Source organism: Lissotriton helveticus, chromosome 3_1 (assembly GCF_964261635.1).
Source record: "Lissotriton helveticus chromosome 3_1, aLisHel1.1, whole genome shotgun sequence".
NCBI lineage: Eukaryota > Metazoa > Chordata > Amphibia > Caudata > Salamandridae > Lissotriton > Lissotriton helveticus.
In genome coordinates this window covers 442,194,202-442,221,425 of record NC_136061.1, presented here as the reverse complement: position 1 = coordinate 442,221,425, position 27,224 = coordinate 442,194,202, and the positions used below count along the sequence as shown (strand labels likewise).

The 27,224-nt window shown below is 48.3% G+C and overlaps 1 protein-coding gene across 1 annotated transcript in view; it reads left to right on the top strand.

The window, feature by feature from the left end:
• The window catches only part of CPO (carboxypeptidase O), a 476,286-nt gene that overhangs the window by 102,721 nt on the left and 346,341 nt on the right, over nt 1–27,224 (top strand). The gene's annotated exons all lie outside the window — the stretch shown is intronic.

The following is a 27,224-nucleotide window of genomic DNA, read 5'->3' as shown; positions in this document are numbered from 1 at the left end:
GATGCATGTCTCTCACAAATACTTTTTCTGAAGGAAGCTAAACAAAGTATGGTTGCATCAAGAGAGTTTGGCTCTTCTATTCTCAGTGATGTGACATTTAAAAAGCGAGTTAATTGGTAAGAGCATCTGTGATGGAAGTTTCAGTTGTGCTGATGGAATATTAGCCAGGTGGTAATAATTCAAGATAGCCAGGATGGCAACCACAGTTGGAATGTTGGGGGTTAGAGGAGACCACCAGATGAATCACATGAAGTTTAGACAACCCAAAGGGGGAGATGCATAAAGGAACTGCTGCTTCACATATATTTGGAATGAGCTGGTTCTCTTTTGTGACAGGTTGTCTGTCAGGAAAAGGTGTTCATTTCCAAGGGGTTTAGGCATAGAGATGAATATGTGGTGCAGAGCAGTGAAATCCAATCAATATTTATAGGGCAAAGCAATGTTGCTGTGTAAATGAATTGTATGTTACATCGAGGTCATATAATCTTACAAGATGTGTATTCTCAGAATATGACATTTAGTAATATGCTTAGTCCATGATAATTACGTGCCTGTTTCATCTTTCATAATGCACCTCTATCGGAACAGCATCATGACCTGATCTCCAGTCACTGTCATGTCCTATCAGACACCCTTCTGGCTCAGTACCGACTTCATCCAGAGAGCTCTTACAGTACACCTCTATTAGCTATCCCACATTCATAGAACCCTCCGAGTGCACCTCTATCCTGGCTTGTCACGCAAGTACCTAGACTGCATCATAAGATGGGCTGTAGGTACTGAAACACCGAAGCTCTCATGAATACAATTATATACTCACCTGCGGCATGATATTGTGTCCCAGCACTAAGATACCCACCGAGATGTGATATTTTGTTCTATTTCAGTTTGTAGTGGGCTGTGCTGTTATGAAGCAGCAAATATCAATGTTCTCCTAATTGACAATAGAGGTCAAATAAAAAATATTCCTGCAAAGAACAGTGCGTAGCACTGCAAAATGAAGAACAGTAAAAAAGCACAACCTTGGGGGGCGTGGCTAGGGGCCAACGATGGCTGCAGCAACCTAGGGAGGCTCCCGATGTAAGGCGGCATCCCGCATAAATCCGCATGTTAAATCCGACAAATTTATCACCCAGACAAGGCACACTGGGTCTGGCGACCGAGCGGCAGCAGGAGGTGCGGTTTAGGGACAGCGGCGCCCCGGCAATCAGCGAAACAGTGGCGCGAAGGGAGGGGCCTAGTATCCTCCTTCGCGCAGCGACGTAGAGTTAAGATAAAGTCCGGGCGGAAGTGAGGCTTCGGCGGGCGCCGTTCGCTGGATGCGGGGGACCATCGGCGGATACCACACAAAAGCCCGAGGGGCCTCGAGATACACCGGAGAGGCCTGCGGGTGGCCAATCTGTTGAAAATCGCCACGGGAGACAGCGAAGGGATGGCGTGGCAGACGCAGCGACACAGGGGCTGGAACCGCCATCTTGCGAGGTTGTGACGTTCCGGGAGGATCAACCAGAGAGGGCAAGTACTGGACCCATGTGCTGGAGACCCCGGGGAGACATCGTTGGGAGAAGTCACTGGGTACGGGGGTAAAAAGCACGATCTGCGCCCCCCTGCCGAGCACCAGGGCACATCGTCAGCTGTATAAAGACTGGCGCCTTGAGAGCACTGAGCTGCCCGAACGCAGGCGCCCCCTCCCCTACCGATGGAAATGCGGCGGCACCCGGCCGCAGGATAGTGGATCAGAGGATCTGGGGAAGTGCGCTCTGGGCAAACGGAGGATCGGTCCGCAGTGCGTAAACAGGCACAGGCAACGTGCAACAACTTCAGCATATGTGTCAGCTTGCGGGGGTACTATGATGGGCGAGAGGAGGACGGGATGTCTCCCACCCTCCCCTTTCAAACAGTAGGCCAAGGGCCCCCGGACTGCACTGAGGAGCAGCGGACAAGGTGCACCACGCTGGACGCGCTGTAGGGGGAGGAAAGCCACCCCGGCGACGGACACCTCGTGAGGGGCCCTGCCCAAACGGACATTGACCACGGCGGCTTTGCCGGCTACCGTGCACACACGAGGGGAGGCTTGTGACACCCAACACCTTGGGGTGGACTCGCAAGGACTGCAGAGCAATGCAGAAATCAAGCAGAAATCGACCAGAAGAAGCGAATGGTCTCCCATCTCCTGTTGAGCAACACACCTCTTAAGGACGAGTCACTTCCTAGGCCATAAAACATGGCAGGCAGAGGCCCCAAACACAACTCCACGCAGGCCAAGCTTGATAAATTCGCCTACGACAAACAGACTCCCCCCCTGACGGAACAACGTAAGTCTACGGGGAGAACAGCGGAGGCCGAAGGGGTGAAGAAAGCCACGCTGGAGGATGTCCTGGCAGCGTTGGCTCAGGTGCAAGCGACGGTGGGGGCGACGGCGACCGAAGTAACCCTTATACGCGCGGACCTCCAGAAGATGAACGAAAGAGTGAAGCAAGTAGAAGTTGTGACCAAGTCCTTAGTCGAAGATGTGTCACAGTTACAAATAGAAATGGGTAAATTGCAAGCGGACAACAAAACACTCAGAGAGAAGCTGGACGATCAGGAAGGGCGCTCCCGGAGGAACAACGTCCGTATTTTGGGAGTGCCGGAGTCTGAAACCACAGGAGCTATGGACCTCTACGTGAAAGATATGATCAAAAACCAACTCCAACCCAAGGGTCTCTCACACTTCTTCTCAGTGGAAAGGGCCCACAGAGTGCCAGGTAGGAAGCCAAAAACGGGAGGCCCGCCGAGACCGATATTGGCGAGACTCTTTAACTTTCGGGACCGTGATGCCATTTTGCAGGCGGCTAGAGTGGCGCCTGCCATCCAAGTTCAGAACTCTAAAGTATTCTTTTTCCCAGACTACACGGCGGAAGTATCGCGGAGAAGGAGGACTTTTCTCGAGGTTAAAAAGACGTTACGAGACAAAGAACTGCCCTACTCAATGCTCTTTCCAGCCCGACTTCGGGTAGTAGCTGACAAAAAGGTTTGGTTCTTCGACACCCCCGATGCGGCCAGGGACTGGCTTGAGGGATGGCACACCGTGGGACCTCCACGCGGAACTAGCAGAACGAACCATGGACACCGAGACGACAGCCGGCCCTGGTCACAGATATCAGGCAGAGGGGGCGCGGGAAGATCCCCGACACAAGAACTCACTGAGGCCGACAGAGGAGAATGATCCGGAATGAATGGGGCGCAAATGACCGCTGTCTTTTGCTAGTTGAACTAAGTATTTTACAGTCGCGGCTGGACGCTGGCCTGGGTAGCCCGGATGTGAGCAGGGATGCCGCCTGCCCGGGGAGACGCTCTCCCCCAACACGCAAGTACTCTGGTTTTGGGATGGGTTAAGCACTCTGCTCAGTTGGGGAGGCGGGCAGTTGAAGGTCCGTTAAGCAGGGGGGCAGGGAGGGGGGGACAGAGGGGGGGATGTTTTGGTTATGTTAGGAATACATGTGTAAGGTCAAGATATATTGTCTTAACTTCGAGATGCTTAGCGAGAGTTCGGGATTCACAAGTAAGGTCGAGATATGATGTTCCACATCAGCGCCACTTAGCCGAGGGGAATAGACGTAGCTTTCAGGTCACGGATCATGATAGACACGCAAATGACTACATAACTGCATATGGCGGACGACCCGACACGTAGAACAGAGGTGGTAGAGCCACACTCCTGGGGTTCCCCCCTGCGAATCTTGACATGGAATGTAAGAGGCCTGGGAGATAAGGTGAAACGTGGACTGGTATTGACCGCGCTGAAGAGGCAGAGGCCTGTCCTAGCACTCCTGCAGGAGACACACTTAACGGGTGGGGCATCCAAAGCCATGGACAGGAGAGGGTACAAAATGTTAGTTCATTCAGAATTTACGTCAGGGTCGCGGGGGACTGGCATTTTAATTCAGAAATCCTCCCACTTCATTCCACTGAGCACCAAGACGGACGGACAGGGGTGTTTCGCAGCCCTGCATGGACAGTGGGAGGGGAGGCTCCTGAACCTAGTTTATGTATACATCCCCCCGGCGCTCCATTCAGTGAAGCTCCCGGCACTAGCTGAATTTTTACTGACCCTTCCCGAGGGGGATGTCATTCTTGGGGGAGACTTTAATGCCACTATAGATATGCAGATGGATAGATTCCCAACGACGGTGCCCACTGGAGGACCATCCCGTTTCCAGCGTTTTCTGACAGCTATGGGTCTAATCGATATATGGCGGCATGCCCACCCTCAGGCTAAGCAATACACCTTCCACTCCACCGTCCATGGTAGCCTGTCAAGAATCGACTACTTTTTAGCACTGGGTGAGGGTATACAACACGTGGACACCATAGATATTCATCCAAGGGGAATATCAGATCACTCCCCAATCACCCAAACAATTTCCACTCAAGAGAAGTCCCGCAAACGACTATACCCCATACATGCTGCATGCTTCAAGGTCCCTCAGGTTAGGAGAGCCCTCAAAACGACGACAACACAGTATTTCACGGAAAATGTTGCCTCGGTACGCTCCTCAGAGGTCTTATGGGAAGCATATAAGACGGTACTAAGGGGACAAGCCATAAACTCGATCACGGGTTACAAAAGGGAGAAAGCTGACGAGCTCACTAGACTGGAATTGACACTGCGAGATATGACAACAGCGCATGAAACACACCCCACTCCAGACACATCGCATGCACTACACCTCCAACAACAAATATACACGGACCATGTCCGGAACCAAGTTAAGGGACACATAACTGACACACAGAACAGGATTTATGAGGTAGGGGATAAGGCGGGTAGGATGTTGGCATGGCTGGACAAGAGGGGGGGAGTTCCAGAGGTATACAGCCCGTGAGGGACAGACTAGGAGAGGTACACACTAGCCCGGAACGGATAGTAGAGGCACTCGCGGCGCACTTCGAAGAGGTATACACCCCGGAGCGGGAAGTAACAGCAGAAATGGCTAGGGCGGCATTGGAGCCGATCAGGGTCCAGACACTACATCCAGAGGCTGCTGCTGAGTTAGATGCAGACATAACCACAGAAGAGATCCACTTGGCTATACGTGCACTGCAGCCCGGCAAGGCGCCCGGGCCAAATGGCATTCCTATAGAATGGTATCAGACAGCGCCGGAGGGGTTGGGTAAATACCTACTGGCGATGTACAAGGAGTGTTTAGAAAAGGGCATGCTTCCACCGGAAGAGACTGGCCACCATAGTAGCAATCCCCAAACCGGGGAAACCGCCAGAGGAATGTTCCTCATACCGCCCTATCTCCTTACTCAATGCTGAAGTTAAGATCAGTGCAGTCTCGTGAAAGGTAATTCCGACGCCACCCGTTTAATTGGCCTTCCAGGTAGAAAGTAAACCCCCGCGAACCAAATACGCGGCTTTAGTATTTAAGGGATCACACTCGAGCGAGCCACCGGTTCCCCAAATGTGGAGCCATTGGGGAATGAACGCCTGAGTTAGAGGCTGACACGCCACCCTATCGTGAGGCAAGATTTGTTTAACACTAGACTTAGAAGCAGGAATTGATTGCCTGATTAAGAGGCTTGCACGTTACCTTTTCACAAACATGTTTCAATATTAGATTCAGCCAAGTGGAATATAGTTGCGACAAACATCTACAGTAAGCAAATAGATAACTGCCTATTTCATTTTTCACAGAATCAATTCACGAAACAACTAACAATGGACATGGTGACAACGGAGACCTAGTATTACATATGGGTCCAATTTCAAACACCTTAATGTGAGTACAATAATTAAAAATACTCCATTAGATTAACAATCACAACAGCTCGGAAGTTCATCTCTGATGTAACATAGGCTCTCCCCTGTTTTGATTCACAGTCAACCAAGCCCCAACCTCCCGCAAGTGACACAGGTAAACCAGAGAGTGTGTGTTGGACCGAATAAAAGTTGAGAGTGTCTCATGGCAAAGACTGACAGTATGCTATTATATTTGTGTCTTACAGATTCATTGTGTGTGGTCCTGATGAGAATCCTTCGATTCTAAAAGGATTCGAAACGCGTCGACCGATTTTTGTTATTTGTGGTGTCCAATTATTGTACTTTTTGAGTGACTAGACCAATCTTCGTTTTCCCATTTTGGAATATGATTGTAAATTTATGAAATACTGATGGTCTAGAATATGATAAGGTTATAGAAATGTTGAATCTTCATTGAATGTATTAGGCTTCAACTGTAATCAGAATTAGGACTAGCAAATAGCCTTTCTCCGAAGAACTGAATAACAAGTTCTCTCGCTCAAAAAAAACCAAAAACCCACCAACAGCTCTTATCCCCCCAACCAATCCCATTTCCAATTTCCCCCATACCATCAACTCATGTGTGTCTAACGTTTTATGTCAATTTATGTTGTCCATCACAACGTCTTATGTCCTTGTGAGATCGTTCCCCCAGAGACAAGTATCTAAGTTACCCTCCTCCACTGTACTACATTCCTTAAATGTTCACTTAGCTCAATGTAGATCGATAAAAAACAAAATGAAAAATACAAAAAGATAAAATAAGTCATGTCCTTTGAACTGTAAAAATTAATAAATTGATATATTTTTACAAGATATGTGACGGAAAGAGTGGTCTTTTAGGATGAGCGATTGCTAGCTCATTTATGTGAGAAAGGTTCAATTTGTTGCACAGTACTGACAACCAGTTTTGTTTATTCGAAGTTAAGATCCTGGTCAAACTCCTTGCTGCCCGACTTGTGCCTCATCTGCCCGGTCTCATACACCCAGACCAATCTGGATTTATGCCTCACAGAAATACGGCGCTGAATCTGCGCCGATTACACGGGGTGCTGGCGAAGGCGGAATCAATCCCTGACCAAGCGGTTATACTGGCTCTCGATGCAAAGATGGCCTTCGATCTGGTAGAGTGGAACTATCTGTTTGAGGTCCTGACCCGTCTGGGCTTTGGATCCAAGTTTATCGCATGGGTTAGGCTACTGTACGCTAACCCGGTTGCACAGGTGGTGGCAAACGGGCACATCTCGCGACCATTCCATCTGGGGAGGGGTACCCGTCAGGGGTGCCCCCTCTCACCATTGCTCTTTGCAATCGCATTGGAACCACTAGCTACCTTGATAAGAACAACACCGCTGCTGAAAGGAATACGCTGGGCGGAGGGCTGGGAGAACTGGCTCTCCCTCTATGCGGACGACATGCTGGTGTACCTAACAGACCCAGAACATGGGGTGCCGGCGCTCCTGACTCTCTGTGATAGCCATGGTAAGGTATCGGGTTACACGTTAAATTGGAACAAATCGGAAATGTATGTTCTGAAGGGTCCTGCCCCGGCTTTGAGCACGGAATGCCCGCTAAGGGCAGCTGGCTCCTCCTTTAAATACTTGGGTATCCATGTTACAAGGGACCCAACGGAATTTATGTGTAAAAATCTGATGCCTCCCATGGAGCGACTTCAGCAGGACGTTAAGTTTTGGGCGGGGCTGCCTCTGACGCTGTTGGGAAAGGCTGCGCTTTATAAAATGATGTCTTTGCCCCGCTTTTTATATATACTAGAGAACACGCCATACCCGGTGCCACCGAGATACTTCAGGAAGATAGCGGCATCGGTGTCAAGTCTTTTGTGCGTCGCGCAGGCCAAACTACATAGGGACTGGTTTGATGGCGGAATTGCGTTGCCTAATTTGAAATTGTATTATTGGGCGGCACAGTTGAAACCCATTAACCAATGGATCCATGCTCCGCAAAACGAACCTGCATTCAAGGCTGATAGGGCGCAAATCGGCGCTAATAGCCTGCTGGCCCCACTGTATGATCAAAGACGAGTGCGTCGACTGTAGGGACCCACTAGACTTACTGCAGCGCTATGGCATACAGCGACAGCGGCACTAGGCTGGAAGGGGAGAATAACCAAGCTTACACCACTATGGGACTCTCGAGCCCTGGGAAACCTGAGAAACAGCAGAGGCTTCTCACAATGGGATGCAATAGGGATATCGGCGGTAGGCGACCTGTGGGAGAGGGGAGAGGTGGTTCCATTTGTCAGACTGAGGGAATTATACGACATGGGAGTGAGGGAGTCATATAGATATGTCCAGATACGGCACGCACTGCTCGCTGCCATCCCCCCGATACGGAAGTGCCGGAATCATCCCCGCTTGAGGATCGCCTCCTCATGGACTTCATGATTGAGCGTGCAACATCACTTACATATCGTAAATTACTCAACAACTTGCCGGACCCAATGACTCCATTGAAAGAGAAGTGGGAGGGGGACATAAATGCAATGGACGAACACGAGTGGAATGAGGCGAAGGCGTCACCAAAAGAAGTGGGTATCTCCGCAAGATTAAGACTCGTACAACTGAAAGTTTTACATAGGGTATATTACACAAGGACGACACTGCACCGCATACATAGAGCACAACATCCTTAATGCCTCCGCGGGTGTGGGGAGGAGGGCACGTTCTTCCACACGTTATGGGACTGCCCACACATCCAGGAATACTGGAGGTAAATAATGCGCACTATATCGCAAACACTAGAGACCTCCCTAGTTCCCGAGCCACGAAAATGCTTGCTAAATGTATGGGACCCCAACGATTTGTCCAGGCACGGTCAACTCTGGGCTACTTTAGGTATGATAGTAGCCAAGCGAGACATCGCGCAGCGCTGGGGGGCGGCGGAAGTACCAGCGAAATCACAATGGTGCTTAAACATGGACAGGGTGATGGTGACGGAAAGGGCAGTGTACCCTAGTCGGGCCTGTCCAGGGAAATGGAATAAAATTTGGACTCCGTGGAACGTCTATAGAGGGGAGATCTGTGATCCCTTACTGGAGGACGATCAAACAATATCGGATGAGGAGGGGGAAGTGGACTAATAGACTCCGCTGACTTCCAAAATGAATGGTGACCGCGGGGCACAGGGTTGACCTGGGTCTTGGACGGAGTACTGCAGGGACCTGAAGGAAGGGACAACTGGGGAGCTACATCCAGGAGAGCCCAACTACTCCTATCATCGCGATTGTGTGTGGCATTGGAGGGGATTAGTGTTGGTGTGCACTGGTGGGGCACTTCTTGACTCAGATGATGCGAAAAATAACCAAAAATGATGACCGCAATGGGATTCCTTCTGTTTTTTGTTGTTGTTTTTGTTAAAAAATAGAAAACAAAAAAACCTGTATTGATCAGCAGAGTATCGCGAGCAATGAACCCTTTTTTTTCTTAAATTCAATATTGTAATAAGTACTGCATGAGAATCGCATTTAGTATCAAGCTTTAACCTATAGTTTGGTAACTTTAAGAATGTGATGGCGGCCGGCCCTACGGGTTGTAGGCCAACGGCTGTGTGAAATTTAAAGGTACAATAAAGGTTTTTTCAACAAAAAAAAACAAAAAAAGCACAACCTTACAACATAGAATATTGTGGTAAATAAGACTTCAGTGCAAATTAGTTTCAACTGGCAGCAGAAAGGTATGGGCAAATAAATATATTTAAGGTTCTAGTCACTTTCCCTTCTTCCCCACTAAAAAATAAAAACAGAATGAAGCCTTTAAAGTATATTTTTTTCCTCTCATTTCTTACAGTCACCCAAACCAAAAAATGTGAAATGCACAGAGGACTGATGGAATTCGGTTTCCACTTACATACCCTTCCCGCACCTCAGACACAGCAAAAAACAGAAAAATCAAACTTTAAATCTAGGCATTGTGTATGACCCTATTCTGGCCTCTCCATTCTCCATCCCCTAATAAGCTGGCCCTTTAATAACACAAAGAAGGAAAGCAGTCTTCTAACATCACAAATAATTCTAACTAGCACCCCTTAAGTGGGCCATCAGTCAGGGTACATTGTTTAGGTTGAGCGTGGGTAGCGCATGCGCTGCTCTGCGAGGCATGCTTTATTGGAGTATGTACTTGAAGCCCCGCCGACTCCCGACGCATATTGTCATTGGCATGTGTCATTGTCCTTCGTAAATGCTGGCTTCTGATTCGTAAATAGGCTTGTTAGTCCCTCCTTAGTACCACCTTGTCTTCATTTTAAAATGTTAGTAGTATTCAGTCCTTAGAGATCGTCTGTATTGATGCCAAAATCCATCAGTGGTTGCTTTACTTGACCGTGAGTTGGTGAGAGACACTTGAGAACACAGTATTTAAGGTATTTAAGTATTTCAGGAGGTTTGGGAAGCAAGTACTGATGGACATTGGCATCAATACATGACGATCTCTAAGGACTGAATACTACCAACATTTTAAACCCACTACCCCCTGCAGGCCGATGAGCACATCCAGAGAAGTACACAGCTAAAGTTTGAAAAGCTGGTTGATTGATGATCCTCAAATAAGAACTCCTTCAGGGCTCACAGGAGTTAATAGATTTAATCTTGTGATTTTCCAACAACCACGGCTGTCGCACTTCCTTCTTTTGTCCTGAAAAATACCCTACTTGATGTATATACAAACACATATATATATACAGGGTCGAAACGTCTACGTACAACCATCTCATGTCCTGGCTCACTGTAGCATTTATTTTAAAAAACTAGGACTAGCTAAAGTGCAAGACCTGAAAAGGATGGATAATTTATGTTATTGTTTTGTTTATTGTTTGAATTTGAAAGATCACCCATTTGCACTATATGTCACCACAGTCACCCATTAAATTGTCGGTGTATTTGTTATTGTGTTTTCTTTGTCAGACAGCCCCCATCGGTATTATCTGTTTGTATATATTTGTTTACACAATTGGCGAGAAAAATAGAGAAACAAACCAAAATTTTTAATAAATATACATATTTTTGATTAAAACTTACTGAGGTGTGGTACGTTCATAAAAGTCTAGTACAAAATCACTATAGATTTTGAAAGAAATAATCAGGGTCTGCACCAGTATCCTGTGGTACTTACCCAACGGAGTAATTAACAATCAAAGGGATTGAAAGGGCGACTGTTTAATGGGGTCCAGCGTAAGGGCCCGAGAACTGCAACAACAAAAGATATACGCTGTTCCCTGGGGGTAAAAAGAGAGAAAGAGGGCGTAACCAAGCCCAACCAAACCGGTAAGGCACGAAGGGGGGAAGGGGAGGGGGATTCCCCTTCCAGAACTAAAACCCTCACACACCCAGCAAGCTAGGTGTCATGCTTCATCATTTGGGTTTTGCTCCTCGTCAAACTGGCGCTGCAATGTTTGACGGGCTCCCATAAAGTGGCTCTTTATCGGAGATCTTTTGTTCCTGCCAATTGGTGCATGTGGGTATGATGGTTTTAGGGAGAGTGTAGACGCGTATGTGATAGTGGGAATATTTTAAAAAGTTAGTAAATCCACGTGGATTTTTAATGGTGTGGTGACCGCTCGAGCCTGCCCAGGCGAGGTCGCCCCACCTACGCCGCTCCTGCCTGCTGCTGCCAGCACCCTGCCCTGCTGCCCTGCTGACGGCTGCGCTCTCCTGTTACCTCCGTTTTCGCCGCTGCCTGCCTGCCATCCACTGCGTGCCTGGTTCCCCTGTCGCCTGTTGTCACCCCGTTTTTTTTCTGTACCCCTGCTGTGTGCCTGTTGCCTCCCCTGCCCGCCGCCTGTTCACCCTCTCCTTCTGCTACCCTCTCCCCCGCTTCGGCTGCCCTCCCCCTCCGGGGTGCTCTTGCCGCCTTCTTCCCGCCACTGCCCTCTGGCGCCTCCGCCCCCCTTCTGCCCATTGGCCGCCCCGCTCCCGCCACCCAGCTGACCCGCCCTCCCGGCTCCTCACTTATGACGCCCCCAGAGCGACCGTGCAGCGGACGCGCGCAGCGGGAGCACTGATTGAGCGCCGAAGGTGCGCCAAAGGTAAGCCCGTCTGCGCCCGTCTGCGCCTGGCCCGCGCCCAGCGCCAGGATCCCTGGCCCCCACCAACGGAAGCCGACCCGACGGACCTACAACGCCACCGAACTCAACGCACTCAACACCGGCCGATCCCCGGCCTGCTACCGAGCCACACCGAGACGCACCCACGGACCCTTCAGCTGCCACTCCTGCAAGTTCACCTGCAACCGGACCCACGCCACACCAGCACCCACCAAGCCGAACTCCAGCAGCACCCACCTGAAGTGCATCCTGCTCAACACCCGCTCCGTCCACAGGCACGCCGTCGAGCTCTGGAACCTGCTCGACACCACAGCCCCCGACGTCGCCTTCCTCACGGAAACCTGGATGAACGCCTCCTCAGCGCCCGACATCGCCATCGCCATCCCGGACGGCTACAAGATCATCCGGAGGGACCGCATCAACCAGACAGGAGGAGGCATCGCCATCGTCCACAGGAACACCATCCGCATCACGACCGACAGCAACGATACCCTTGCACCCGCCGAACACCTGCACTTCCAGATCCACGTCAACCCCAGGACCACCCTCAGAGGCACCCTCATCTACAGACCCCCAGGACCACGTACACATTTCAGCGAAGACATCGCCGACTTCATCAGCCCGCACGCCCTCCCCTCCGCCGACTACATCCTCCTCGGGGACCTCAACTTCCACCTGGAGAACAACAGCGACCGCAACACCACCACCCTGCTGGACAACCTCGCCAACCTCAGACTCAAGCAACTGGTGACCACCCCCACCCACTACGCCGGACACACACTCGACCCGGTCTTCTCTTCCAGCAAGGACATCGCCTTCAGCCACGCCACGGGACTCCACTGGACGGACCACAGCTGCGTCCACTTCAGCTTCAGAAGGACCACGCTCCACCACCACTAGCAACAGGTTCCCCGCAGAAACTGGAACAAGATCACTGCAGACCAGCTCGCTACTTCCCTGAGCAAGTACCCTCCCACCAGCACAACGAACCCCAGCCAAGCGGCCACAAACCTCACGAAATGGATCAGCGACTGCGCAGATGACCTCGCCCCGCTGAAAACCCCGCCGAGCAGACCCGGCAGCAAGAAAGCACCATGGTTTAACAACGAACTCAAGAGCTCCAAGAAGAACTGCAGAGCACTCGAGAAAACCTGGAGCAGAGACCCAACACCGGACAACATGACTGCCCTCAAGCTCGCCACCCGAAAACACCACCAACTGATCCACGCCACCAAGAAAAACGCATTCAAGGAACGACTGGACAACAACGCACTCAACAGCAAAGAACTCTTCAACATCGTGAAAGAGCTCTCCAACCCCAACGCCGGAAACAACGACATCACCCCTTCGCAAGACCTCTGCAACTCCCTCGCCTCCTACTTCCACAACAGGATCGCGGACATACACAACAGCTTCAGCACTCAACCGACGCACGCCACGACCGAACCACCGCCCCCCACAACCACCCTCCGCGCCTGGACCCCGATCAGCACCGAAGACACCGTCAACACGATGAACTCCATCCACTCCGGATCTCCGACAGACCCCTGCCCTCACCACATCTTCAACAAGGCCGACGCTGTCATTGCACCCCACCTGCAGGACATCATCAACACCTCCTTCGACACCGCTACCTTCCCGGAGAGCTGGAAGCACGCCAAACTCAGCGCCCTACTTAAGAAGCCATCAGCCGACCCCACCGACCTCAAGAACTACCACCCCATCTCGCTGCTCCCGTTTCCGGCAAAAGTCATCGAGAAGACCGTCAACAAGCAACTGGCCGCCTTACTCGAGACGAACGGCTCCCTCGACCCCTCACAGTCTGGCTTCCGGGCCAACCACAGCACCGAGACCGCCCTGATCGCAGCTACCGATGACATCCGAGCCCTGCTCGACAACGGAGAAACGGCGGCCCTCATCCTCCTGGACCTCTCCGCGGCCTTCGACACTGTCTGCCACCGTACCCTAGTACAGCGCCTCAGCAACGTCGGAATCCAGGAGAAGCCACTGAAGTGGATCATCTCCTTCCTCGCCAGAAGGACACAGAGGGTCCGCCTCCCCCGTTCAGATCGGAGGCCACCGAAGTCATCTGCGGCGTTCCTCAAGGCTCCTCGCTCAGCCCAACACTCTTCAACGTCTACATGAGCCCCCTCGCAGCCATCGCACGCCAGCACAACCTCAACATCATCTCCTACGCCGACGACACCCAGCTGATCCTCTCCCTCACCAATGACCCCGCCACCGCCAGAGCCAACCTACACAAAGGGATGACAGACGTTGCCAAGTGGATGATGAACAGTCGCCTGAAACTGAACTCGGACAAGACGGAAGTCCTCATCCTGGGATCTTCACCCTCTGCCTGGGACGACTTCTGGTGGCCCCCCACCCTGGGCAGCGCACCCAAACCCACAGACCACGCACGTAACCTGGGCTTCATCCTGGACTCCTCCCTCTCCATGACCAGACAAGTCAACGCCGTCTCCTCGTCGTGCTTCAACATCCTGCGCATGCTACGCAAGATCTTCCGGTGGATCCCCACCGAGACCAGGAAGACGGTCACCCAGGCCCTCGTCACCAGCCGTCTGGACAACGGCAACTCCCTCTATGCCGGAACCACCGCCAAACTCCAGAAGAAACTCCAGCGGATCCAGAACACCTCAGCACGACTCATCCTGGACATCCCCCGCCGCAGCCACATCTCCGGACACCTGAGAGACCTGCACTGGCTCCCGGTCAACAAGAGAATCACCTTCCGGCTCCTCACCCACGCACACAAAGCCCTACACAACCAAGGCCCAGGATACCTCAACAGCCGCCTCAACTTCTACGCTCCCAAACGCCAGCTTCGATCAACCAACCACGCCCTCGCCGCCGTCCCCCGCATCCGAAGAGCCACCACAGGAGGAAGGTCCTTCTCCTACCTGGCCGCCAAAACTTGGAACTCCCTTCCGACCCACCTCCGCCTGACCCAAGACCACCTCGCCTTCAGGAAGCAGCTCAAGACCTGGCTGTTCGAGCAGTAGCGGACCCCCTCCCCCCAGCGCCTTGAGACCCTCCGGGTGAGTAGTGCGCTATATAAATGCTTTGATTGATTGATTGATTGACTACTTTATTAAAAACAGTGAGTAGAATGTGACACGCTAGTGCTATGATCCAGCGGTGTCTAAATCTACCTGAAGGTCAACATGTTTCATGCTCAGAAGAGCAATTCGTCAGGACCTAAAAATCAAGTGGTGGGTGCTACACAGCAAGAGAAGGGGAGATACTACCTTCCACTTGGAAAATTCAATGCAGGCCAGGTGGTCCTGCCGTCTCTAAGTGGGACCTAAGAAAGGGCGTCAAAAAGGTACATCTTACTGCCCATAGTGCATACAGTAATTAAACTAGGTCACTACCGTTGGTTACATACTTATTCATAACAAAAGTAGTTGGGGAAGGGGGGTTGACTATAATTTAAAGAATAAGGGCCTAGTGAATTACTCAGGTTACGGCAATGCAAACAATCCAATGTGGGAGTAAATACGGGCCAGATTAAATGACTGAAACCAGGGTCACCTGGGCCTACAACTGTAAGAAGGGTTAAAAGAAATAAGGGTTAAAAGAAATACAAGGTTCGCTGGAATTCTCACGCTACTTAGGAATAAGAAAGGCTTCAACGGTCATCTCCTGTGTGCTTGATACCCTAAAGTTAAGGGACCTAAGTGGGGGGAGAGAGAGACAGGAGTAAAAAAAGTAGTTAAAACCGGGGAGTGGCCGTAAGGTGACTAGAATACATTGTGTCATCATGAGGATGGGGAAGCATTGAGCCTCAAGGCAAGCAATCCCGGGGGAGCAGTTCAGTCTCCCGTTCAATGACCATAAAGATGTGAATAAGTGTCCCACGTCATCACGTGGGCAGCGAGGTCACAAGGCCCTGTTCGTTGTAAGGGGGCAGTGGCCACACAAGACCCGTGGAAGCACTACAACACACCCGTGGCCTACAAGAAGAGCCGACTACACCGGCCGCAAGTACATAGGCAAGCAAGCGCAACAGCCCAGCCTCATTTGAAAGTAGGCTGACCGTGCGAATGTCCAAACGAGGCCATCACGGGGCGGGAATTATGCATTCTTACCTGTCCGCAGTCCGGACTTGCCTGTAGAACCTACCCGCACGTCGGGGGGAGGAAGAGAGACCAGAGCAACGTCTCGGTGGCAGCTTCCATCTTTTAAACGTTCCTGATCCAAATCTCGCAGGCCCCCGTCACGTGAAAGGGGTACCAGCAGGAAAAATCGCTCATGCGCGGTAGCGTTAAAAACCGGCCAGGTTCGGGCACTCAATTGTGTCGGCCATATTGTAGTGTATTCAGAGTAACCCCAGGGTCATGTGCCCGATATACCTCTATGGATGGAGAAACAGAAAGTTTAGGGTAAAAATCTGTTCTAGTCCATTGGTTTACCAACATCAGAAAACGGGACACTAAGAGGGTGTACACAGCCAGGGTAGACTCTGGCAGGATAAAAGGGACAGGGATGAAATTATCAATACCCGTAACCTGTATATGACTCAGAGGTATCTCCTGAGATGACCTAGTTGTGTTGTTGACTGTAATGTAGGTGTTACTCTAAGTTAGGTAACCAAAGTGGAAATCAATGTAGTTTACAGTCAGCGAAACTAGGGCCAATAGGGTAGTCCAGGTAGGAGGTGTAACAAAAGACTCAAGAATTCTACAGGGTTGGCGGCTGTCCGGATCAAGTCATGGTCAGACAGCCCCAGGGGATGGAGTCATTGAGACCGGTGCTATCTGTTGCCAGGCGATGGACCCATCTCTGTTCGATTTTAAAGAGTGCCTAGTGTGTGATCTGTTTGTGTGACTCTAATATAGTCCATTGTAGACTGTCTGCAGAGTGGTTCATTTCTAGACAGTGTGTGTAAAATTTGGTGTGTGTTTTATGGCATCTAATATTGCTTCTGTGTTCAGTGATGCGTAGCTTCACTTGCCTCATGGTCATTCCAACGTATATCATCCCGCAAGGGCAAGTAAGAAGGTAAATGCACCTGGTGGTGTTGCAATTCGTGTGATGCCTGCGGTGCCAAATTAAGGTATCCGTGAGTTGGATCTCTTTGCTGGCACTAGTCTGGCCACACACTGAGCAGCCACCGCAAGGATAGTGGGCTGTCACAGGAGGGAGGTCTCACAGGGTTCTTTGTGTGCCTAATTCTTTGACCCTGGGTCTCGTGTATACAAGCTGGTCTTTAAAGTTGATGGTACGTTTAAAAGCGAACCTAGGACGGGGAAAGGATAAGCCACAAGAGTTGACAGTGCCCCAGTGTTTGTTAATGGTCTTTTTAATGTGTGTAGAAAACTTGCTAAAGGAGGTCACACATGTGATGGTTTCGGATTGTTCATTTGTTTTGGTTTCAAGGAGCGTCTCTCGTGGATTGTTCATAGCCCTCTTGTAGGAGTTTTGGACTAGCCTCTGTGGGTATCCTCTCTCCTGAAGTTAATTTGGAGGTGTTTGGCTTCTTTTTTGTAATCCTCCAAGGTAGAACAGTTTCTCCGGATACGGAGAAACTGTCCAAATGGAAGATTATCCCTGAGGGATTTAGGGTGGTAGCTGTTGTACAGAAGGAGACTGTTCCTGTCTGTCTCCTTCCTATGAAGATTGGTACTGAGACCATCTTCTGGTGATAACCAAATCCGTAGATCAAGGAAGGGGATGTTAGAGTCTGAGATATTGCTCGTGAATTTGAGGAAGGGATTCTGTGTGTTGATCCACTCACAAAATGCTTGACAGGTATCGAGGTCACCCTTCCACAGTATCAGGATATCATCGTTATACCTGCGCCACAGGGAGAGGTTATCTTTGTAGGGGTTGCTATCGCCCCAAATACAGGTCTCTTCGAAGGTAGCCATGTAAATACAGGCCACACTGGGGGCGAAAGTACTGCCCATCGCAGTCCCCTGTATTTGGTGGTAGATTTGGGCCTCATATTCGAAGAAATTTTCAGTGAGGGCCAAAGATGCACAGTCCATGATAAAGGGAATAGGAGTCGGAGAGGACCAATCGTCTTTTCATAGGGCCACTTCTACTGCCTCTAGGGTAGCTTGTTGAGGGATATTAGTATACAATGCCTCTACATCTAGAGTGACTAAGAGGTCCACTCTGTCCGTCCCATTGATGTTGTTAATCAGACGTAAGATGTCCCTGATGTCCTGGAGAAAGGAAGTTATTTTTTTCACTAGGGGTTGTAGGAACTTGTCAATGAATTTGGACAAGGGTTCGAGGAACGACCCAATCCCTGAAACTATGGGCCTACCGGGGACAGGTGAGGTGCCCTTGTGAATCTTCGGTAAGGTGTAGAAGTATGGTATCCTAGGGTTGTCGGATACCAGAAAGGAAGCCTCATGTTTGCTGATCCACCTGTTAGCTTCACCTTCCGTAACCAGAGAGATTATCTGGCCAACGAGTCTCGGTGTGGGGTCAGCAGCGTGTAAACGTCAGCTCTCTAACATCGCACACTACGCTCCCCTCGCTGCTGACCACACACTGAGACTCGCGGCCCAGATAATCTCTCTGGTGGACTATATTAGAGTCACACAAACAGATCACACACCAGGCACTCTTTAAAATCAAACAGAGATGGGTCCATCGCCTGGCCACAGATAGCACCGGTCTCAATGACTCCATCCCCTGGGGCTGTCTGTCCATGACTTGATCCGGATACCCGCCAACTTTGTAGAATTCTTGAGTCTTTTGTTACACCTCCTACCTGGAACACCCTATTGGCCCTAGTTTCGCTAACTGTAAACTACATTGATTTCCACTTTGGTTACCTAACTTAGAGTCAACCACACAACTAGGTCATCCCAGGAGATACCTCTGAGTCATATACAGGTTACGGGTATTGTTAGTTTCATCCCTGTCCCTTTTATCCTGCCAGAGTCTACCCTGGCTGTGTACACCCTCTTAGTGTCCCGTTTTCTGATGTTGGTAAACCAATGGACTAGAACAGATTTTTACCCTACACTTTCTGTTTCTCCATCCATAGAGGTATATCGGGCATATGACCCTGGGGTTACTCTGAATACACTACAATATGGCCGACACAATAAGTGCCCGAACCTGGCCGGTTTTTAACGCTACCGCGCATGCGCGATTTTTCCTGCTGGTACCCCTATCACGTGACGGGGGCCTGCGAGATTTGGATCAGGAGCGTTTAAAAGATGGAAGCTACCACCAAGACGCTGCTCCGGTCTCTCTTCCTCCCTCCGACATGCGGGTAGGTTCTACAGGCAAGTCCGGACTGCGGACAGGTAAGAATGCATAATTCCCGCCCCGTGATGGCCTCGTTTGGATATTTGCACGGTCCGCGTACTTTCAAACGAGTTAAGAAGAGGTGGGTGACCCAATATACCCTTGCGAGCTTGGGCTATAATTCAATATAATAAAGATGCCTGCAAGGGAATTTATTCAAAATCGAATCACAGGCAATTGATCGCACAAACTTATGTATTTCTGATCAACTAAATTAGATTGATACCTGCTGTTATTATATTTTGTCCCATTAGTTTGGACACAGTAATCAAAATACTCAGGAAGAAGAAAGGCTACACGGATTTTATGTTTGTTAAATGATATCTCTTTATAAAAATTTGTATTAAAAGGGTACTGTTAAAAATAAGAAAATTCATCAAAAACAAATGGATTAGAAATAAACAAATTATTCGTAAGATCCACTTGTGCTGTAGTCCACTCTTAGTAAGTAAATAACAATGAATCTTGTACAACCTAAAACAATGATTCAATTGTAGAAATTATTTCAACTTTAAGGATGTGGACAAAGGAAAGTCGACGTTTCGGCCTTGTAGTTGTTATATCCTTAAGGCCATCATCAGGACAATTCAATCTTTAGAGAGTAGAGACCCCCTTTTCCTATTTAACATAAGAGAAAATGATGGAATCAGCTTTTTGCGATATCTAAGGATTAGCGTTTTCCAGGAGTCCTTCTCTTGTGAAAGATTCAAACAAGAAAAGATGATGGGATGTGCCTTTAAAATCAGCGTCTCCACAGCGTATTTGTTCCAAATTGTGAATCTTCGAAACGGTCTCAATCGTGGCGCAGTCTCGTGATGGCCTCGTTTGGACATTCGCACGGTCAGCCTACTTTCAAATGAGGCTGGGCTGTTGCGCTTGCTTGCCTATGTACTTGCGGCCGGTGTAGTCGGCTCTTCTTGTAGGCCACGGGTGTGTTGTGGTGCTTCCACGGGTCTTGTGTGGCCATGCTGCCTTACCACTGCCCCCTTACAACGAATGGGGCCGGGTGACCTCGCTGCCCACGTGATGACGTGGGACGCTTATTCACATCTCTATGGTCATTGAACGGGAGACTGAACTGCTCCCCCGGGATTGCTTGCCTTGAGGCTCAACGCTTCCCCATCCTCATGATGACACAGTGTATTCTGGTCACCTTACGGCCACTCCCTGGTTTTAACTACTTCTTTTACTCCTGTCTCTCTCTCCCCCCACTTAGGTACCTCAACTTTAGGGTATCAAGCACACAGGAGATGACCGTTGAAGCCTTTCTTATTCCTAAGTACGGTGAGAATTCCAGCGAACCTTGTATTTCTTTTAACCCTTCTTACAGTTGTAGACCCTGGTGACCCTTGTTTCAGTCATTTAATCTGGCCCGTATTTACTCCTACATTGGATTGTTTGCATTGCCTTAACCTGAGTAATTCAGTAGGCCCTTATTCTTTAAATTATAGTCAGCCCCCCTTCCCCAACTACTTTTGTTATGAATGAGTATGTAACCAACGGTGGTGACCTAGTTTAATTACAGTATGCACTATGGGCAGTAAGATGCACCTTTTTGTCGCCCTTTCTTAGGTCCCACTTAGAGACGGCAGGACCACCTGGGCTGCATTGAATTTTCCAAGTGGAAGGTAGTATCTCCCCTTCCCTTGCTGTGTAGCACCCACCACTTGATTTTTAGGTCCTGACGAATTGCTCTTCAGAGCATGAAACATGTTGACCTTCAGGTAGATTTAGACACCGCTGGATCATAGCACTAGCGTGTCACATTCTACTCACTGTTTTTAATAAAGTAGTGAACCACACCATTAAAAATCCCCATGGATTTACTGACTTTTTTTTAAATATTCCCACTATCACATACACGTCTACACTCTCCCTAAAACCCTCATACCCACATGCACCAATTGGCAGGAACAAAAGATCTCTGATAAAGAGCCCCTTTATGGGAGCCCGTCAAACATTGCTGCTCCAGTTTGACGAGGAGCAAAACCCAAATGATGAAGCATGACACCTAGCTTGCTGGGTGTGTGAGGGTTTTAGTTCTGGAAGGGGAATCCCCCTCCCCTTCCCCCCTTCGTGCCTTACCGGTTTGGTTGGGCTTGGTTACGCCCTCTTTCTCTCTTTTTCTCCCCAGGGAACAGCGTATATCTTTTGTTGTTACTTACCCAACTGTACCACTTGTAGATTTATAACACGGATAGTGGCGGCGTGCCTTTCTTTACTTGCAGCGCCAAATGCGGCCACACCTTTTTAAAAATATTTATTTAATTATTAATTTTTAATGCCCCGTGCCGCACTTACACTTTAATGTCGGCCGCGCCCCTTTTATTTAACAAGCTGAATCTAAGAAAAAGGGGGTGGCTGCCATTAAAGTGAAAGCGCGGCATGGGGTGCTTTTTAAAAAAAAGCATTTGTTTGTCAACTTGACAAACATGCTTTTTTTTGCGCCCCATATCCCGCTTTCACTTTAATGGAGGCCACACCCCTTTCTTTACACATGGCTCATCTAAAGAAAGCGGTGTGGCTAGCCTTTCTAATGCAATAGGTGCTGCATTTATGAAACTCTCTTAAACGCCAGACCTATTGCATTGCAAATGCTTTTTGCTTCTGTACCACACTGACTCCAGAGAGCTAAAAGCTTGATGGGGTTGGGAAAGACCAGAGTGAGCACTTCCTTGGCTGAAAGGGTCGAGTCTGCATCAACCCCTCCACTGGTTGCACCAATACACTAATCTGCCCAAAAAGTATCTTGTAATGCCTGCCGATAATTATTGTAGTGCCCAGATACACTTTCTGCAGCATTATACTAGAGATTTGACTTCCATTGATGTAATTTCCGCAAGTCGTTTTGTTTCGGGTCCTTTGACCCTCCCACCCACCCTCCTTGGACATTTGTAATCGGCTCTCGTGTTTTTCAGTGAGAGAATTGTTCATTGCCTGTACGAGTGAATATTCTCATAACCCGGGCGATTTGGCACCGCGAGTGTTTTGATCCGGAGCCTGCTTTAATTTTTCAAGCATAAAAGTAACATGTCTGTTTTATCACCACTTTGTAGCCCTGAGAATTACAGTGAATATCTACTAATGCCTTTAAATTGCTGAGTCAAAGAGACCAGTTAAACCATATCCTCTGTGGAACAGCAGAGAGACTTAGATTTAAGCTCTTTTTCAAGAGCTGAGAATATTAATTGTGCCCTCCGAGGCCTCCCACACAAAACACGCTTCCCGATTGATTTGTGCGCAGAATACCAGCGCCGGCTCATTTAAGACGGGAGAGCAGATTAAATGCACAGCAGAACATTTTCCAAGGTCAAACACGCCATAAAGAGGGCCTAGACAAAAATATATGCAGCAAGGCTAAATATTGAATTCATATTCAGTTGCATTCCAGAGACAGGTTTAAACCTCTCCTATTAATACTTCGACATCCGAGGCCTGTAGCTTCTTTCGAGCCGACCAAAGTAACGCTATCAGAGGTGCGGGTTAATTTTTCCATATATGTGCAGCTGTTGCTTTCATACAGAAATGTATTTAATGATATATTTCGAAGAATTTTACACGCTGAGCTCAGTGATATTGAATTCACCTTTGCATCAAAAAAAGGAAACTCGCATAAGGCTAAATTCACCAGAAAATCGAAAAGTTCCTTAGGCGTTAGGTGTAAATTTCTGTTTACCTTTGATTTCACAGAGCAGAACATCCACCGGGTTTCCTAGAATTCTTCATGAATTCCAAGCAACTCATATGATGAAGCTCTTTGACACGTGTAAATAAGCCACCCAAGTACAACATCACTTTCTTACTCTTGTTGTTCTTACATTGGGAAAATACTTTTTCCTATGAACACAGACCTTCCACGACACCCCCAAAAATTATAGGACTGCTCTCTTCCTATTCCTACCCTGTAAATTGTTTTACTCCTACCCTTGACAGTGGTAAATAGCCAACCAGATCCAGGGTGGCAAAAGGACTGGTAAATATTTGTCAATGCCCCCCAAAAATGCAAGGTTGTAGGTGTTCACTTATTTACACAGGCATTTATGTCCTTTATCACCCACATATGATGCTAAGAGCTGATTTCCATGCATGTAATGCTGATGTACTTTTGCCTCAGAGTTAAACCAATTACAAGTGTAAATTGATGTTTTTTGAATAGCAAACACGTGATTATTCTCAACAATCCTCGTTATTTCATCCTAAATGTGCACTGCCCCTTTGTAAATCAGGCTCACAAAGAGAACAAGGGCAGTAGAACATAAAGTGAGCGCTGGCAGTGCCAAGGTAAGACACTGGTTTTGGGCCATGGTTTTGGACTAGCTGATATGATAAGTAGTGGAAGACCTGGAGTAGTACTATTTTGCTACCTATGACAGTGGTAAGAGGTTGCTTTTCACTGGAACTTTCAAGATCTGCTGCTGTGCCTGAAAATATTTTTTAAAAAACAAGATGATGGATATAATGCTTGAATTAATCTCAACCACGGGCGATCGCTCAGGCCGCATCAGAATCCATTGCATTTTGCCCACTTAACCACCTCAGTTTGAACCCAGCCACAGACAAATGAGTCTTGACCCTGCTGATTCAAGCATTCCATACATCACCTTGTTGTTGTTGTTGCAGCTGCTCAAATATAGCAGCATTTGTTGAGTCAACTAAATTAAAGAAAATAACATAACACAATAGCTTACACAGAGGAACATTAACCTCGTCCGTGCGTCGGATGGCCTCCGGCCGTCTGATGTCAAGGTGGGCGTGTGCGTCGGAAGGCTGGGGGCCATCTCATTTGCGCACACGTAGAATTCGCCCGCACCAGGGCCGGACTGGGAACCAAAACCGGGCCTGGCAAAGTGCTCGGCCGGCCCCCCCCCCACTCGGGGGGGCGTTGGAGGTGCCGCCGAGCACTTTGCTAGGGCCGGTTTTCGGCCGATTTTGTTGCAGGGCCGATTTTGCAGCTATGCTGCAAAAACGGCCCTGTAACAAAACCGGCCCCCACCCTTGCGGCGCACCGGGGGATTGCCCGGTGCCCGCTATGGCCAGACCGGGTCTGGCCCGCACAGCGGGCAAATCTGCACCGCATCAAAGCGGTTCAAGACAATTACAACATAGCAGGGCACACCACAATATAAGAGTTAAAATAACACAATAACTAAAGTACAACACAACAACATCACAGTGCAATAATGTAGCACAGACACAGCACAAAAATACACATCATCACCAGAGCTAAATGCCACAAAAAATTACACAAACATCTTGTCACCCATTGCCACCTCCAGAAACTACTTTCATAATGCGATTGTTAAAGGGGTTTGCACCAAGCACTACCTTACTTAACATCACGGACATGAAAGAGCGCCAATCAAAAATATTTTGTGATCTAGCCCCAGGCGCAGCGAAGGTTAAATACCAAAACATGCATATAAAAAATTAGAACAGCAAATTCCAACAGTTCTCAATTGATTCCCCCAAAGGACAAGGGGATTTATTTGACCCATTATTTTCAGTACAAATGTGACCTTGTGCACACAATTCAGTGCAGATTTTGCATACTGCGGTCTAATCCCTATAGCATTTAGAGATTTACTATATTTTACAACTAGAATAAGAAAGATAACATGGATTTATTCTATGTTCCCTTGTGCATGCTGGTCTTTACAACTAGGTGGGATTCACTGACAATTAAGCGCAGTAGATGGTAGGTTCATTTATTTGGGGGTCATGGAAATCGAAAGTGCGCATAAGCCGAGAGGTGCGAAGACGAGATGGTGGGAGATGAATGTAAAGCAGAAAAGGTTGGACTTTGCAGTGGTTCTTAACCTTTTGATGTCTGTGTATTCCCAATTAATCATTACTGAAACACAAGGGCCTCCACTGAATCATTATTAGAATCAGGGAACCCCCACTGAATCATTACTGGAAGCCAGCAACTCCGGTCTATTGATGATTTCCACCACAAAACAACACTAGCATTTATCAAACAAATACACAAATGCCGAATTTTTTATTTAATTTACAAACAAATAATAAGAAATCAAAATGTACATTTTAATGGGAAGGTTGAAGCTTTTCTAAATTTAATTGAGGCCAGTGATCATCCATACTATATTCTGTTTGATGCACTTGCACTGTTCCTACGGATCCATCTGAGGATGTTAACTTAATTTTTAGCCTTCAATTTAAAATGTCTTCATATTTACGGAATATTTTAGAATTTCCATCTTTCCATTTTACTTCTTTATTTATATTCACTTTAATAATATGTTAATATTATTTATTTTTCTAAGCCGTCCCATACCCCCAGAGTAGGTGTTTGTGGACTCCTGGAACCTCTGAGCTAGAGGATTGCAGCGGAAGGGTAATAAATAACACAGGGGCAGAGTCACTCACTCTAGAGATGTCCATGCCATGGTAAGCACTGAGCGAGGTTTTGCCACCCAGCAAATATTTTACAAAATCTCACTTTGGAAAGTCCTGCACCACCTAAAGGGTTAATTTAAAGATCCTTAGATAGGATGGTGGATACAGTGTTTTTTATGTTTCCATCTTACACAGAGGAAATAACACCCAACAGAAATGTGAAACATTAACAATTTGAGTTCTCTCACTCTTATGACATATTTATGTGGGGCTACTTGACTTGATGTCCCAAACCATGATTGTAAGATTTCAGATCTTTGCACCCAGGGCTTTTCTAATCATCCTTCTCCCATCTTACCACTACTCTTGTATTTGATTTTTTCATATTTTTATTGCTTCAGGAACTATGAAGAACTTTTCTAAAGTTATCTCATTTTCTCCAGAGGTCTTTCCCACTTCTACTCATCCAAGTCACCAAAAAGACCCTACACTTTAACATACACTTGCATGCATGATGGGAATGTTAAGTTAATTACTCTATTACCCAAACGTCCTATCAATAGTGAGCAATCATTCATCACCAGTGGTGCAGCAAGGGTGCAATGGACCCTAGTAAAAGCAAGGAAACTGGGCCCCCTGTCTGCTGGTTGGGTAGTAAAATACAGCCATAATTGTTTTTTTAAAATTCTTTTTATTGCAGTGTATTCGAACAACAATATATCAAAATACAATGTCAACGCATCTTAGTCATACTTTAGGTTGATAATGACAAATCCACATAATGGGGCTTTAGTCTTCACTCATTCTCCTCTATAACCCTGCCAGTTACCCCAAAACCTCCCCCATTTCTTCGGGCAACCTCCACTCAAATAAATTGTGTGTTCTGCTTGCCAACACCAATCAAGATCCTTTTCCCTGTCCTCTGTTTTCGGATAGGCCTCGGCCCCCCAAATCCTTGCAATGTTACGCTTTGCCACTACTGGAGCCAGTGCCAGCCACAGCCTTCTGTATTTTGGCCAGGCCTCCTCTCCAGGAATCAGTAGCAGGAGCCTCTTTGGCTTTACTTGAACCTCTACCCCCCCCCAACCTGTGCCATAATCCTCCCAATTGCCTTCCAGTATTTCTCCATTTCCCGAAATTCCACAGCAGGTGGTACAAGTTTCCCTCCCACCCACACCCCTGTGACTCCAGGCATTCTCCACGCGGCCCAGGCGATGCAGCAGAATTCAGGGGTAGTATGTTCGGTGGAATATTTTTAGTTGAACCAGCCGATTGAGAACTTATTGTTACCTCTCTCCAACCCTGCATGGCCTCTATCCACTCATCATTTTCTATATGGCCTACGTCATTTTCCAAAACGGTTCAAATACAGTCATAATTTAGGTTTGGAGGTGCCCGGAGACCTTTGGGACCCTATGCTAATGCACCTACTCCATTATTAATAGTTACACCCCTGATAATCTAAAGAGTTCCAGTGCTCAACTTGTTTGTAGGTACTCAGGCCCTCCTCATTTATGGGTATGTGGCAGAGGGCAGCACAGCAATTCACCTTGCTGCGCTGCCCTACGCCAAAGTTAAAGGGCAGGAATGCACTATACTTGTCCAGTACTGGGCATTCCTGTCCTTTCCCCCTGTGCTGGTGCCAATTCGGAAGTCTAGCGCCAATGCAGGCACCCTTACACCATGGTGCAAGGGTGCTTGTGTTGCAGCAGTATTGTTCTGTGCA